Here is a 14,420-nt window from a genome sequence, read left to right on the forward strand (position 1 = left end):
TAGACGGAGACATTTTGACGCGTTGTTTACCTTCTCAATTATAAGTGGAACAGATATCGACTTTACCCCTCACCTCCCCCTGCTTCTCTCGCGGTCGCGACCTTTCCTCCCCCTGTCCTTACTTCCCTCCTGTCTTCTCTCACCCTTTCACTCTCACCCCCCCCTCTCTCTCTCTCTCTCTCTCTCTCTCGCTCTCTCTCTCTCTCACTTCAAACCACTCTCTTTGGTGTCTCTCCCTTTCAATGAACGTCCCTTCCCACCCTGACTTGCGGCTTCTGTATCGATACTCGGCCGCATCGTATAACTTCGAGATACTTTACTGTGGAAGAGAGAGGGGGGCCTAGGGGTGCTGGCTAGTATTGGTAGTGCACCCAGACCTTATGTCTGTGATAGCGGCACCGGCAGCGGTGGATGTCAGTGTTTGTGCAGAGAGTGAGAGGTAAACACGAGAACATGACTGATACTAGTAAAAAATTTTCAATTAATTTTTGCGGTCAACTGATGATTGACAGGCAAACAGGCCAGGCCAAGTATTTACCAGTTTTCTTGTGCTTAATTTATGTATAAAGCCTGCTTAAGTTAGGAATAAAGTTCTGCGTAAGTTTAGCCCAAGGGTTTATGCATGATTCTAGTCAAATTTACGATAAATAGGAGAGTGACCGGTAAACAGGAGGCCAGTTTTTACGATACACAAGTTTCCATTTAATCTGAAACCTATCATAGCCTTTTCTTGGGAAGTATTTGTAAAATCTTTCAGTTAGTTGTTTATTTTACAATAAACAACTAACTGAAAGGCAAACAGGCAAGAGGAATATGTTTATAAAACATTATAATCAATTTCTACGAAAAATACGTTATTAACTGGTTAGCAGTTAGGTATTTATTTTACAATAAACAAGTGACATGTCAACAGGCAAGAGGAGTATGTTTATAAAAAGTTATAATCAATTTCTACGAAAACACGTTATCAGCTGGCTAACAGGAGACATACCCGTGTTTACTAATTAATTATGTACACTTGTATGGACACAAGGAATGCCTCGTACTTCGTTCCTCCAGTCTGACTGATCAGTGTGAATCAGATCCAACGTTTTTATCCAGGGTCACTACAGAATGATACATGGATTATAATTATCGATATGACCCAGAAACCAACAGAGTTACCATTGGAAGACACAAATGTACCCGAGACCCATAGAAGCTCGTCAGTCAAAACTACAAAAAAAAAATCATGAAGCATGCAGTTTTTGACAGGAAAGGATTTGTGCAGAAAAAAATAATCTGCAGGAGTATTGCTGGTAATGTGGCATTCTCCCTGAAAGTTTTGATTTATTTGTGTGAGGGAAGTGAGATGCAAATGAAAAGAAGTGGAATGGTGAGTGGCTGCTTCACCACGACAGTGTGCTCAGCTACGTAGCACTCATTACCACCAGTTTTCGGCCAAGGAAAAAGAACATAGTAATGCCACATTCACATTATTCACACGACTTAGCATTATTCAACTTTTTTTTTTTTTTTCTAAACTTCAACTACTGATGAAAGGAAATCGTTTTATCATGGTTGAATCAGTATATGAAGTTTAGATGAGTAGTTTAAACAGCGACAGGAAAGAGGAGTTCCAGTAATGCATCCATGAGTGGCAGGAATACTGGGACAGTGTGGATGCAGAAAGGGAGTACTTAAAGAAGGATAACTAAAACATTTTTCTAATGTTCAATAAAAAGCGTATGTGGGAATGAGATCCAAACTTAGTGCCGATGCGCTTGTAAACAGTTGATGGTGGACGAGTCACATAACCATATTCTTGTCCATACTATGGTGAACTGGTGTGTAGTGTTATGTAATCTAGTGATGTAGAACACGGTTAAGAGATGCTACCGTATAACAAACAGTGCCACGAATTACTTGGTAGTTATTACATATGCTGTGACATCATTTTTAGAACGTTTTGTTCACGCATCGTACCACAGTCACCTCCATACAGCTGATACGTAAACTGGTAGAAAGTGGCAAATTAGGTTTAGAGGTACCAATGGAATTTTTAATGGTAAATTCTTCCGGAAGTTTATTTTGTATATAATGGTTAAGTCAAACTCATAAGAAGTTCCCTAGACTGATGACTTGTATAATACTGCCTATTTATACCTTCGTATTTGATCATTCAGGTACCATACATCTCACAACTAAACTAGAGTGAATATTAAAGTTTTTTTTTTTTTTTTATCTATCAATAATAAACTGCTAACGAGCCTTATTTGTCCTGCAAGTGGGTTAAGATTCTTGACACGTAGCTCCAGGAAAAGTATTTTGGAAGTACTATATCCAGTTTCTATGATAAGAAAAAAAACGTCCATCACAGTAAATTAATACCAGAAAATATTGTGTCACATCTTAACCCAGTGAATCCGATGACTTAATTTTTTTCTAATTCTTGCTATTTCTATGTTACTTATTTCAGGAGAGACTGTTCGAAATGAAGGGTTTAGACAAATCCCTCATCAACCCCATAACTATTAAGGAACTTTTCCTAAGCTGAAGAATATCACCTGGTAGCAACAAGAACAAAATAGATATTATATCCTGTGGTTGAAGAGAATTACGTTCACTCCAGTTTGATTGTGAAGTGTTTCGTAGTTACATCATTGTAGGCAAGCGTGTATGCAAGCAATCTTATAAACAACTTGAATCTCTCCTGAATCGTGGGGATGACTCGATAGGTGTTTTCAGTGTCTACCCTGCCTGGTAAATTTTAAAGAGCATTGATAACCCACACTCACAGCCACAGCAACAGACTGAGTTGTCCATGCAACTCACCAGATGCCGTTGGGAACATTATTTACCGATCATCCTGTATATGGCCCCATATACCCAAAAGAGACGACCTACCGATATGGACATGATCAGATGTGTTACAATGATGCTCGGCTGGGTCTGTGTAGTGGAAGAAGACGTGGGATTGTGCCTATCGACAACACGAGAGACAATATGGCAGACAGTCATTTTTTTAGTAAGTCTCAGACTTCACCAAGGGTACGATCCACAATATTCGGTTTACATCCAGGTCCCCTGGTATACTGCTGGCTGAACAGAACAAGGGGGCGATGCAGACTGAGCCCAGCAGTCTGACCGGCCCTGGAATCAAACTTTGTATATTCCAACTGTAAGGTGGATATCATATAGTGAAAAAAAAAAAAAAAAAAGAAAGGTAAGGTGGGCAGGAGAACAGAGAAGATGATGGATCGTGGAGGTTCCTGTAAAAATGGGTGTGGTATAGACTGGGAAACACATGCATGTGGAATATTCGTGTCACGGATTATTCCAAGAAGAACAAGAAAATTTTCACCCAGCGCTTTCTTGCTGAATGATCCTCAGGTGTTTAGTCACTTCACTACGATGAATGTTTTATTTTTGCTTCTTTTATGATGATTATTTGACCTTTGAAGAAACTTTTATGGACTGTCGAGATCAAATAATTAGACCTCATTAATCCCTTAAATGCACGAAACCTTTCCTAAACTGAAATTAAAATGTCTTGTTGCAGCAAGAACAAACTACAAAACGACGTCATTGATTGAAGGAGGAGGTGGAGTAGGAATAGGAGATGGATGTGGACAAAGAAGAAGAGGAGAAGGAGGAGGAGGAGGAGGAGGAGGAGGAGGTTTAACTGAATTGTGAACGAAGGCTTGCAGGTTGCTAATACCTTACTCCGGCAGTTCACCATCTACCTTTCGGAGGACAAGGAGGAAGTTGAAGGAATGTTTAGGGGACAGGGAGGAAGCTGAAGGAACGTTTACATAACCAAGCAGTGCAAATGCCACGCTGTATCAGTGGCACCGCATGAAAGAGTTAGTACTGAGAGGTTAAGGAGAAATACTGTACTTCGGAGTTGTACTTATGGAGTGAACAGAGAGAGAGAGAGAGAGAGAGAGAGAGAGAGAGACTGATTAAGAGATCTTATGAGAGGGGTGGTTGAATGGAGGTGATAGTATGCATGATAAGGAGAGTGGTGTATCGAGGTACGTAGGGTCGCTACTACATTGGGATATAAACATTTTGAGATTCACAAGTGCTCGTGGGACCTTCGGGCCCCTCGCACTTGCTCCTGCAGAGGGCTCTTGCGTTTATGTGTTGTTCTAGTGTAACGTTGTCACTTAGATTTTTTGCAGCTAGCCAACTGATCGTGTTATTTGCAGCTTCGGGAATGGAACCCAAGTTGTCCGAACGCAAGTCCGAAGTACACACACAGACACACGGCTACTGCTACAGTTTATTTTAGTTCTACCTCTGGATAAAAAATTCTACGGGGATATTATGCCGGGCTTCGGGAGCAGCGTTTTTTGGTCAAAATGTGATCGCTCATTGAATATAGTAAAAGTTTTTCAATCGTGATGGGACCAAGTTTTTTCACATCAGCGAATTTTTTGCGATTTTTTTTTCCAATTTTGGTGCGATTTGAATGTGTAGTTTCGGTTGCTCAAAATACACACACATACACACACACACACACACACACACACACACACACACACACACACACACACATGGATAGTGCTATAGTATATTAGATTAGTCCAGGGTACTCCTCACACGACGTATCAGCATTAGACAGTAATCTGATAACAGAAAGTAATACAGACAGAATCATGATGTAGCGCCATCTAACGACAACTTTAGTAAAAGTGCTTAATTTAAGCTTATTGAGACGTAAAAGTGGTCCAGTATTAGGTTATTTAACATGAAGAATCCAAATTTGCTCTCAGCTGACATCTGTGGTGGTGCTATCTAGCAACAGCTTTAGTAAAAGTTCTCCATTTAAGCCAATTGAAACATAAAAGTGATCCCATATAAGATTATTTGACATGGAGAACAATTCAGGCAAATCGTGAAGCACTTGGCCAAAAGGGAAAAATGTACAGCATCGTATGATATGGAACAGCTCACGCTGGAAGCAATGGACCGAAGAAAAGCAGCTGATGCCAGATACAAACTACTTTATCGTGAGAAATAAAGGGAGGGCCAGGGCAGACGTGACCAGGAGCACAGAGTGGAGAAGAGGCAAGTACTGGCCAAATATGACCTGGGGCACAAAGTGGAGAAGAGGCAAGCACAGGCCAAGTAGCCCTATGACCAGGAGCACAGAGTGGAGATGAGGCAAACAGGCCAGACGTGACCAGGAACACGGAGTGGAGGAGAGGAAAGCACAGGCCAAATATGACCAGGAGCACAGAATGGAGAAGCGGTAAGCACAAGTCACCTCTAAAAACTAGGTGGTGGGGCACTCTATTAAGGCACCTCCAGAACGTGGGTAGTGGGGCACTCTGTTAAGGCACCTCCATAATCTCGGCAGTGGACCTCTAAATTAAGGTTAGTTACTTTTAACATCAAACTGTTTGAAACAAGAGCATAGCCACAGGTCCCAGCTCACTTCTACTTTTGTTTATTCTTAACTCCTTCTGTCATGAGACCATTTTTTAAAACTTTATTTTTGCTATCTTTAGATGATATTACTCTGCTTAGGAAGGTTCTGCAGAAATGAAAAAGTAAATAAAGACTGTATTTATACACTTCACACTTTGGATCTCCCGGGAGCAAACTGATATCGTCTGTAGACAGCATGGGTGAAATAAGAATATGTCATCGGATTCAAAGGGTTTACACGGCTGGACGATTTTATCTTAAATCAGATTTTTTTGCACTGGAGGAGTTACATATGTCCTTTTTTAACTCTAAATTAAAGACTTTGGTAGCAGCTTGATTAAAAGGAAAACAAATACGAAGTCATCATAATGAAGCTGTTAAATTTTCGAGGGAAGGTTCTAGTCAAGAGGGTAGAAAAGTGATTGGTTAACTGGATGGAAACAGTGTGATCTCAGCCGGGGCCAGGAAATAACCTGATGACTAGAATTTCATTTAAAAAAGAATATCCATTGATCTTTTCCAGCATCTATTTACGATTAAAATAATGCCGCTAATACCATCATCCCATTCTTGAATGAGACAGACCTAGCATGTATTCACAATATCATCATCATCATTAGCCGCTTGAGTATGCACTGCAGGACCGGCCTATCCCAACCGAAGTGGGGACGATACAGCCAATGTATCTCTACCAAGTGGCTTAGGCTGTCTGGTAGAGACTGTATGTGGGGTGTGAAATGCTCGTAAGTGTAATTGTTGTGTTGGAGTGGCTTTGGATGTGTGTGTAGTCTGTGAACCAAGTGTAATTAGTCCCCGCAAGCTGACTATGTGCAAGCATGCTTTTATAGTAAGCGACACTGGTTCAACCACAGCACCCCTTATGTCCGCCAAGCAGTGGTGGCCAGGAGAACGCTCCCAAAGTTTTACCCTGGCGGGGCGCGAACTCTTGCTCTCCAGTGTACGAAAATGCAATATATAGTATTCCCTTATTTTGCATGTACAACGAGCTAGAGAGAACATTCGAATGAATCCCAGCCGTACCTCAAACTCGAAGGAAACAAAATAGAACACGCACTTTCACTGTGATTTCCGAAATATGTCTGACGGTTCCGCTTCGGTCTTTAAGGTTTCGCGCTCGTCGTTTAAGCCATGGAATTATTTTGAATGGTTAAATCGATTACCTGAGAAAGGTATATGGAGATATCAGGGCCAAGCTCATGTGTTAGTAAGTTCCAGATCAATCGGCCAGAAATATATTTCGTCTGGACGTGGCAACAAGCATTGGTAAGAAAATTAAAGCACAAACTCCAACAGGAAGCACAGGGAAAAACAAAATACTTTCAGTTTGGTATATATATATATATATATATATATATATATATATATATATATATATATATATATATATATATATGTAGGTAGATAGATAGATAGATTGATTGACTGTTAGGAACGGTTTACGGGCTCATGGCCTTTGGTTCCTTCTTCCTTGCATTAAAAAAAAAAAAAATACTGTGCAAGCTGAAATATAAAGTTCCTGGGCCTCTTATAACCTCTCTTTAATAGCATAGGAGGCACATGGTTTTTCTGCAGTAGAAAGAAAGATTGAACTAGAACAAATCTGATTACAGTGTTCGCCTTTTTGGCCCGGCAACGCTGGGCACCCCTTCTGGTATATATATATATATATATATATATATATATATATATATATATATATATATATATATATATATATATATATATATATATATATTTATATATGTGTGTGTGTGTGTGTGTTTGTGTGTGTGTGTGTGTGTGTAATACGTAAAACATTTTCACTATTTAACACACACACACACACACACACACACACACACATATATATATATATATATAGATAGATAGGTAGATAGATAGATACAGGTATATATATATTGTTACGAAACAGAAAAAGATAACGTACACTTTAAGTGAGAATACTAAGAGTCACTACTGTCCCGTAAAGTTCCAGGTTCAAAACAAAAGAGTTAGGTAAAATTACAAGTTAAAGTTTAATGCACAAACTAACAACAAAACATTCAGGACTCATAAGGATTATGTAATGGCAAAATAAACAGGTTAAATATATGGTTAACTGCAATAGCCTCTATTAACACGAAATTAGCAAGAGTAAATTTATCTAAGTCAGCCCTGATAAAATGAGATACCAGATAATACTCAGTGAATGCCAGATAAATTATTACAGATACAAACTATTATCAAAAATGACTGACACAACCCAACATCAATCAAAAACCTCACTAGGCCTAAGAATTAACCTTATGCTATACAGTACAAGAAAAAATGCAACAACAGTTATACTCAAATTACACACAGCTGCTAGATGTTTGGAGATTTCTTGAGCACTCACAATAATAATAATTGTACAGGGGAGGACAGAGATGTGAGCAAAATGAGGAGCAGATCTAAGTGGCAATGATGCAGAGACTGAGCTCATTATATAGAGGCCGGCAGAGCTTGATACAACTTGTAAGAAGGACGCACAAATGAAGCCATGGGGACAGAGAGCTGAAAATCCCGCAAAGTATAACAAAGAGAACGACTTACTCTACTATAACGGTAGAAGGGTGGGACTGAGGCAGAACACGCTCGTGATCAAACATGCAGCATACTGTGCGTTAAAATTACACAAAGGATGATGAAATCATAGGCTATGTAACACCTCCCCACAAAGAAAAAAGAAATTTACAAAGGAAATTTCTTATTACTCTAAAACAATCTGTATATGGCATTACAGACCATGCAAAGGTCTTTCCTAGTGTTACAAAACATGAGATCTCCCTAGCACGTTCAGTCATAGGTACTTGCCAGTATCCCTTTAACAAATCAAACTTACTTATGTACCTAGCCTTTCCGATCTTGTCTATGCAATCTTCCACACGAGGGAGAGGGTAAGTGTCTGTTTTGGTTATCTGATTAACACGTCTATAGTCAATGCAAAACCGCTGTGACCCACCTGGCTTAGGGACTAGAGTGACAGGAGAACTCCACTCGCTCTGACAGGGCTCAATCATCTTGTGGTCCAACAGGTAGCCAAGCTCCTTCTGGATGAGAGGAACTTTCACTGGGTTCACACGGTAAGGAGGCAATTTAATTGGCTTTGCGTCTCCAACCTCGACATCATGCATCAACACAGTGGTTCTTCCTGGAGTGGCACGGAACACTTGCGGGTACTCCTGCAGTAATGCCGAAAACTCCTGCCTTTCCTTGGGAGGTAGATGAGAAAGCTTAGTCTGGAGATCATTCATGATATCAGGATTCTTCCCCAAACTATCACTCAGGCTCATACTGCATGGGAGAGCTTCACTTGCAGACTCGGGTGGAACAGCTACAGTGCAGACTGGATTATTTTCGTCCCGCCTGTGATATAACTTTAGCATGTTGATGTGACATAGTTGCTTGCTCTTTCTACGATCTGGTGTGGCGATGACATAGTTGACATCACTGAGTTTCTTCTCCACGAAATAAGGACCACTAAACTTGGCTTGAAGAGGTTGCCCATGCACTGGTAGCAGAATCAAAACCTGATCTCCTGGCTGAAAGTGGCGCAACCTGGACTTCTTATCATACCAAGTCTTCATCTTCTCCTGAGCAGCTCCTAAATTCTCTCTCGCCAGCTGTAAAGCAGTGGACAGCCGTTCTTTGAACTTCATCACATACTCCAGCAGGTTGACGTCATCTTCCTCCGACAGCCAGCATCCTTGAGTAACTTAAGGGGTCCTCTTACTTCATGGCCAAACAGTAGTTCAAAAGGTGAGAAGCCCAGTGATTCATTTGGAGATTCTCTTGCGGCAAACACAACGAATGGAAGACCTTTATCCCAGTCTTTCTGATGTTCCAAACAGTATTTCTTGAGCATCGATTTGAGTGTTTGATGATATCTCTCCAACGCTCCTTGGGTCTGGGGATGGTAAGCTGAAGACGTGATCTGGGTGATGCCCAACTCTTTCAGAGACTGCTTGAAAACATTCGACATGAAATTACTTCCCCGGTCTGACTGTACCTCCTTGGGCAGACCAAACTTTGTGAAGAACCCTAGCATTTCCTTAACCACGTTCTTTGCTGAGATATTTCTAAGTGGAATGGCTTCAGGATAACGAGTAGCCATATCAATCACGGTCAACACATAAGAAAATCCTGAAGAAGTCTTAGGAAGAGGGCCCACAATATCCACCAACACACGGGTGAAAGGCGCCTCAAAAGGAGGAATGGGAACTAGAAGTGCAACCTTTTCGGTCTGATTACACTTCCCCACAACTTGACAGGTGTGACAAGACTTACAATACCAGGAAACATCCCTGAAGATACCTGGCCAGTAGAAGTGTTTCAAAATGCGTGCCACAGTCTTCCTCACTCCAAGGTGTCCTGCCAAATTGGAATCATGAGCCACTCTAATGATATCCTGCCTACAAACACGAGGGATGACAACTTGATGTACAACCTCCCATTCACAGTCGGCTGATGCTGTTGGGGGTCTCCACTTCCTCATAAGTACTCCTGACTTTACATAATAACAAGTAGAAGCACCGGCTGACTCTTCTTCACTGTAAGCAGAGTTAGCTAGACCTTTCAACTCAGGGTCAGCAACCTGCAACTCAACCAACTCTTGACGAGACAAATTATCAACACTACGGGGTACTGCCTCATCTGGTGAGTGGTCCAAATTAGCAAGAAAAGTGTCAGCTAGGATAACATCATCATCATCATTATCCTCTAAATCACCAGTAACTTTAGACTTAGCCCTAGTGACAGCACATGCAGGGAACACATCAGGGACATCACAATCCTGGAACGCAGCCACTGGCTCACTAGACAACTGAGGAGCTGGACACACTTGACTTCCACCAATATCATTTCCAAGTAAGAAAGTTACACCTGACATTGGGAGTGTCTCAACCAACCCAACCATAACGGAACCATTAGCAAAACCAGACTCTAAATTCACTCTGCACAGAGGGACAGAGAAGTAATTATTCCCCACACCTTGTAAGATTACAGTTTCATCAGAGGAATTAACATTAGAGCCTAGAACACTGGTCAGCATAAGGGATTGGCAAGCACCTGTATCACGATATATTTTAACTGATTTCCTGTCATTACTGTCCAGAGGACTGACAAAACCATCAGACAGGAAATTAGCAAATGAACTCTTGAGAGTGTCACCCACGTTACCGCTCAAAAGAGGAGCTCCAGCATGAGAATTTAAGTTACCCCTCAAAGCAGGTTCAGTTAACTCAGTTAAAGAATTCTGGGAACTCTCAAGAGTGGACACTAGACCAATTGACTGAATATTTAAAGACTCCTTTTTGTTCACATCACGCTGTCTCCTGAAACATCTCTCCGTAGTATGACCAAGCTTACTACAATAAGTACATTTACTTTTCTGAAATCTAGAGGTGAAGCTGGTATTTACTTCCTGAGAAACATCATCTTTATTCTCTTTCCTGTTACCTGTACTCTGAGTAGAGGCAACGTACTTACTCTCAGCTTTCCTTCTTTCTCTAGAATATCTCTTGTGAGTGAGAACATATTCATCAGCTAAAACTGCAGCATCAGACAAATTATCTATCCTTTTCTCATCAAGATATAGGCTTACATCTTTACAAATACACCTCTTGAAGTCCTCCAGCAAAATCATCTGCTTAAATTTACCAAAATCAGAATCCACATTCTTAGAATTTAACCACTGCTCTAACAGATCTTCTTTGATTTTTGCATACTCAACATGGGATTGCTTATCTTGCTTGTAAGTTGTCCTAAATTTTACTCTATAGGCTTCAGGAACAAGCTCATAGGCCTTAAGAATCATGCTCTTAACTACATCATAATTATCAGATTGATCCTGAGGCAAAGATGCATAAGTTACTTGAGCTTTACCGGTGAGAACAGTTTGAAGGAGTACTGGCCAATTCTGTTTGGGCCAATTAAAACCTGTAGCTACCCTCTCAAACAACTGAAAATACTTTGTTAAATCAGATTCATTAAAAGGAGGGACAAGTTTAACATTTTTAGCCACATCAAAATCATCAGAGCTAGATGATCCAGTTCCACCTTGTTTCATGCGATACTCATGGTCTGCCTGAATCCTGGCAAGTTCAACTTGTGCCTCAGCCTGTATCTGTGCCTCCTTAACGCGAGCCTCCTGCAGGGCTAGCTGTAACTTAGCTAATTCAATCTGCGTTTGCTCATTTGGAGGAGTTACATTAAACAAGCTTTCATTAATCATGTCAACAATTTGATCTTTAGAATGATGAGAGCGAACAGCAATTCCCAATTGTTGAGCAACAAGCTTAAGTTCATTCTTTGTTCTGTTTTCTATATCACACACTGTTTGCACATTTGACAAAAAATCTTTGGCTTCAGCAAGTGTAGTAATAGTATACATAATTAATAAGTAACAGTCACAAAATATCAAGCAATATCCTTATGATAATATCCTGAATATCCTGATATGAGGTCGCCAAATTTATGTTACGGAACAGAGAAAGATAACGTACACTTTAAGTGAGAATACTAAGAGTCACTACTGTCCCGTAAAGTTCCAGGTTCAAAACAAAAGAGTTAGGTAAAATTACAAGTTAAAGTTTAATGCACAAACTATCAACAAAACATTCAGGACTCATAAGGATAATGTAATGGCAAAATAAACAGGTTAAATATATGGTTAACTGCAATAGCCTCTTTTAACACGAAATTAGCAAGAGTAAATTTATCTAAGTCAGCCCTGATAAAATGAGATACCAGATAATACTCAGTGAATGCCAGATAAATTATTAAAGATACAAACTATTATCAAAAATGACTGACACAACCCAACATCAATCAAAAACCTCACTAGGCCTAAGAATTAACCTTATGCTACACAGTACAAGAAAAAATGCAACAACAGTTATACTCAAATTACACACAGCTGCTATAGTCGGAATCCCGGCCGTTTGCGGGTGAGGTGTGGCCCGCACCTGTGTACAATGGTGCCACGTTTCCCCAACTTGCGATGTGAAACGGAAGCTATTTATGTACAAGGCATCACAAATTCGATAAATTCAGATGAATAAAACTTACACTTGTGTATTTTGATGGCTGAATCAACAGTAATCTTATTATGCATAAAATATTTATACAGTAACACAGAAACATGGCATACATATTGTACAGTGTTGCTAAAAGATATTGTAGTCACTTTTAATGGTTTTTAGCGTAGTTTTAGGGTGGGTAATAATATCACAGTTATGGATATAAGATAATGAGCCTGAAAAAAGAAGAAATATGCCAATATCCAAAGTAAAAGAAATAATTCATGTAATTCTTGTGAGTGGCAATACTTACACACCCAGGAGAGAGAGAGAGAGAGAGAGAGAGAGAGAGAGAGAGAGAGAGGTCTGTCACTGCCTTCTTTGTATTCATTTGTTCCTTTGTACATACTGCACACACTGATATACATTGTTCCTATTGATGCACATATATCTATACACGTAATTTCTCTCTCTCTCTCTCTCTCTCTCTCTCTCTCTTCTAATACTGACCACGTGGTAGGCGAATCCAGCCCCCCCTTCCCCTTCCCTCCCTTCTTAATCCCTCCTGGGTGTCTCAGGTCAAATCCCCCTTCACACTTCCCCTCCCCCCTGGACCAACACCCCAACAAACCCACATCCACACTCCCACCCACACCTACACCCACACCCCACTACGTCGGGGTGTATGAATCAGTAACGTAACAAACCTCTCAGCAGACAGTAACTTTGACACTCCATCTACTACTAAATATAACAAAACCAAATTAACAAATGAAAGCACAATTATAAATAACTTATAAAAGAATCAAAAGTACTCAGGGTGGCTCATTTCCCGCCAGGAGAGAGAGAGAGAGAGAGAGAGATAACGGTATAGAAAACGTGGCAACACTGTACACAGGTGCGGGCCACACCTCACCCGCAAACGGCCGGGATTCCGACTATAGATGTTTGGAGATTTCTTGAGCACTCACAATAATAATAATTGTACAGGGGAGGACAGAGATGTGAGCAAAATGAGGAGCAGATCTAAGTGGCAATGATGCAGAGACTGAGCTCATTATATAGGGGCCGGCAGAGCTTGATACAACTTGTAAGAAGGACGCGCAAATGAAGCCATGGGGACAGAGAGCTGAAAATCCCGCAAAGTATAACAGAGAGAACGACTTACTCTACTATAACGGTAGAAGGGGGGGACTGAGGCAGAACACGCTCGTGATCAAACATGCAGCATACTGTGCGTTAAAATTACACAAAGGATGATGAAATCATAGGCTATGTAACAATATATATATATATATATATATATATATATATATGTATCCATATAGATAGATAGATAGACAGATAATATATATATATATATATATATATATATATATATATATATATATATATATATGTATCCATATAGATAGATAGATAGATAGATAGACAGATATAGATATAGAGATAGACAGATGGGTAAATGGATAGATAAATTGAAATTTATCTGAATTTTAGCTGTTGAAAAAGTAAGTTTACTTACTGAGTTAGACTTTAATCCCTATCAGAGTATGCCCCTTGTTAGTCAACACACTTAATCCAGCGATCCTTCCATTGCTGGAAACAAATTGTTAGGTTAGTTTTTGGGATCGCCAGCAAGAATTTCATCACAATATCAGCATTTCATTCGTACCCTGATAATTGAACCATTCAGCGGCATCTTCAGTTTAGGAGATTGCCAAAAGTCGCAGGGAGCCTTGTCAGGAAAGCAGAGAGCCTGCCGAACCTGGGTGATCCTGTGATTGGCCAAAAATCCTAGATGAGAAGGAATGCGTGGACTGCAGCATTTTCGTGGTGAATCTGCCAGTCCTCCGCCTTCCACAATTTTCGTCTCTTGAGACGCACTGATTTCTGTAAGCTACGAGTTCTCAGGTAGCACTCTTTATTGATTGCTCTACCTTC

This window comes from Coenobita brevimanus, chromosome 52, assembly GCF_032717465.1.
Source record: "Coenobita brevimanus isolate Jiangsu-jjx chromosome 52, ASM3271746v2, whole genome shotgun sequence".
Classification (NCBI taxonomy): Eukaryota; Metazoa; Arthropoda; class Malacostraca; order Decapoda; family Coenobitidae; genus Coenobita; species Coenobita brevimanus.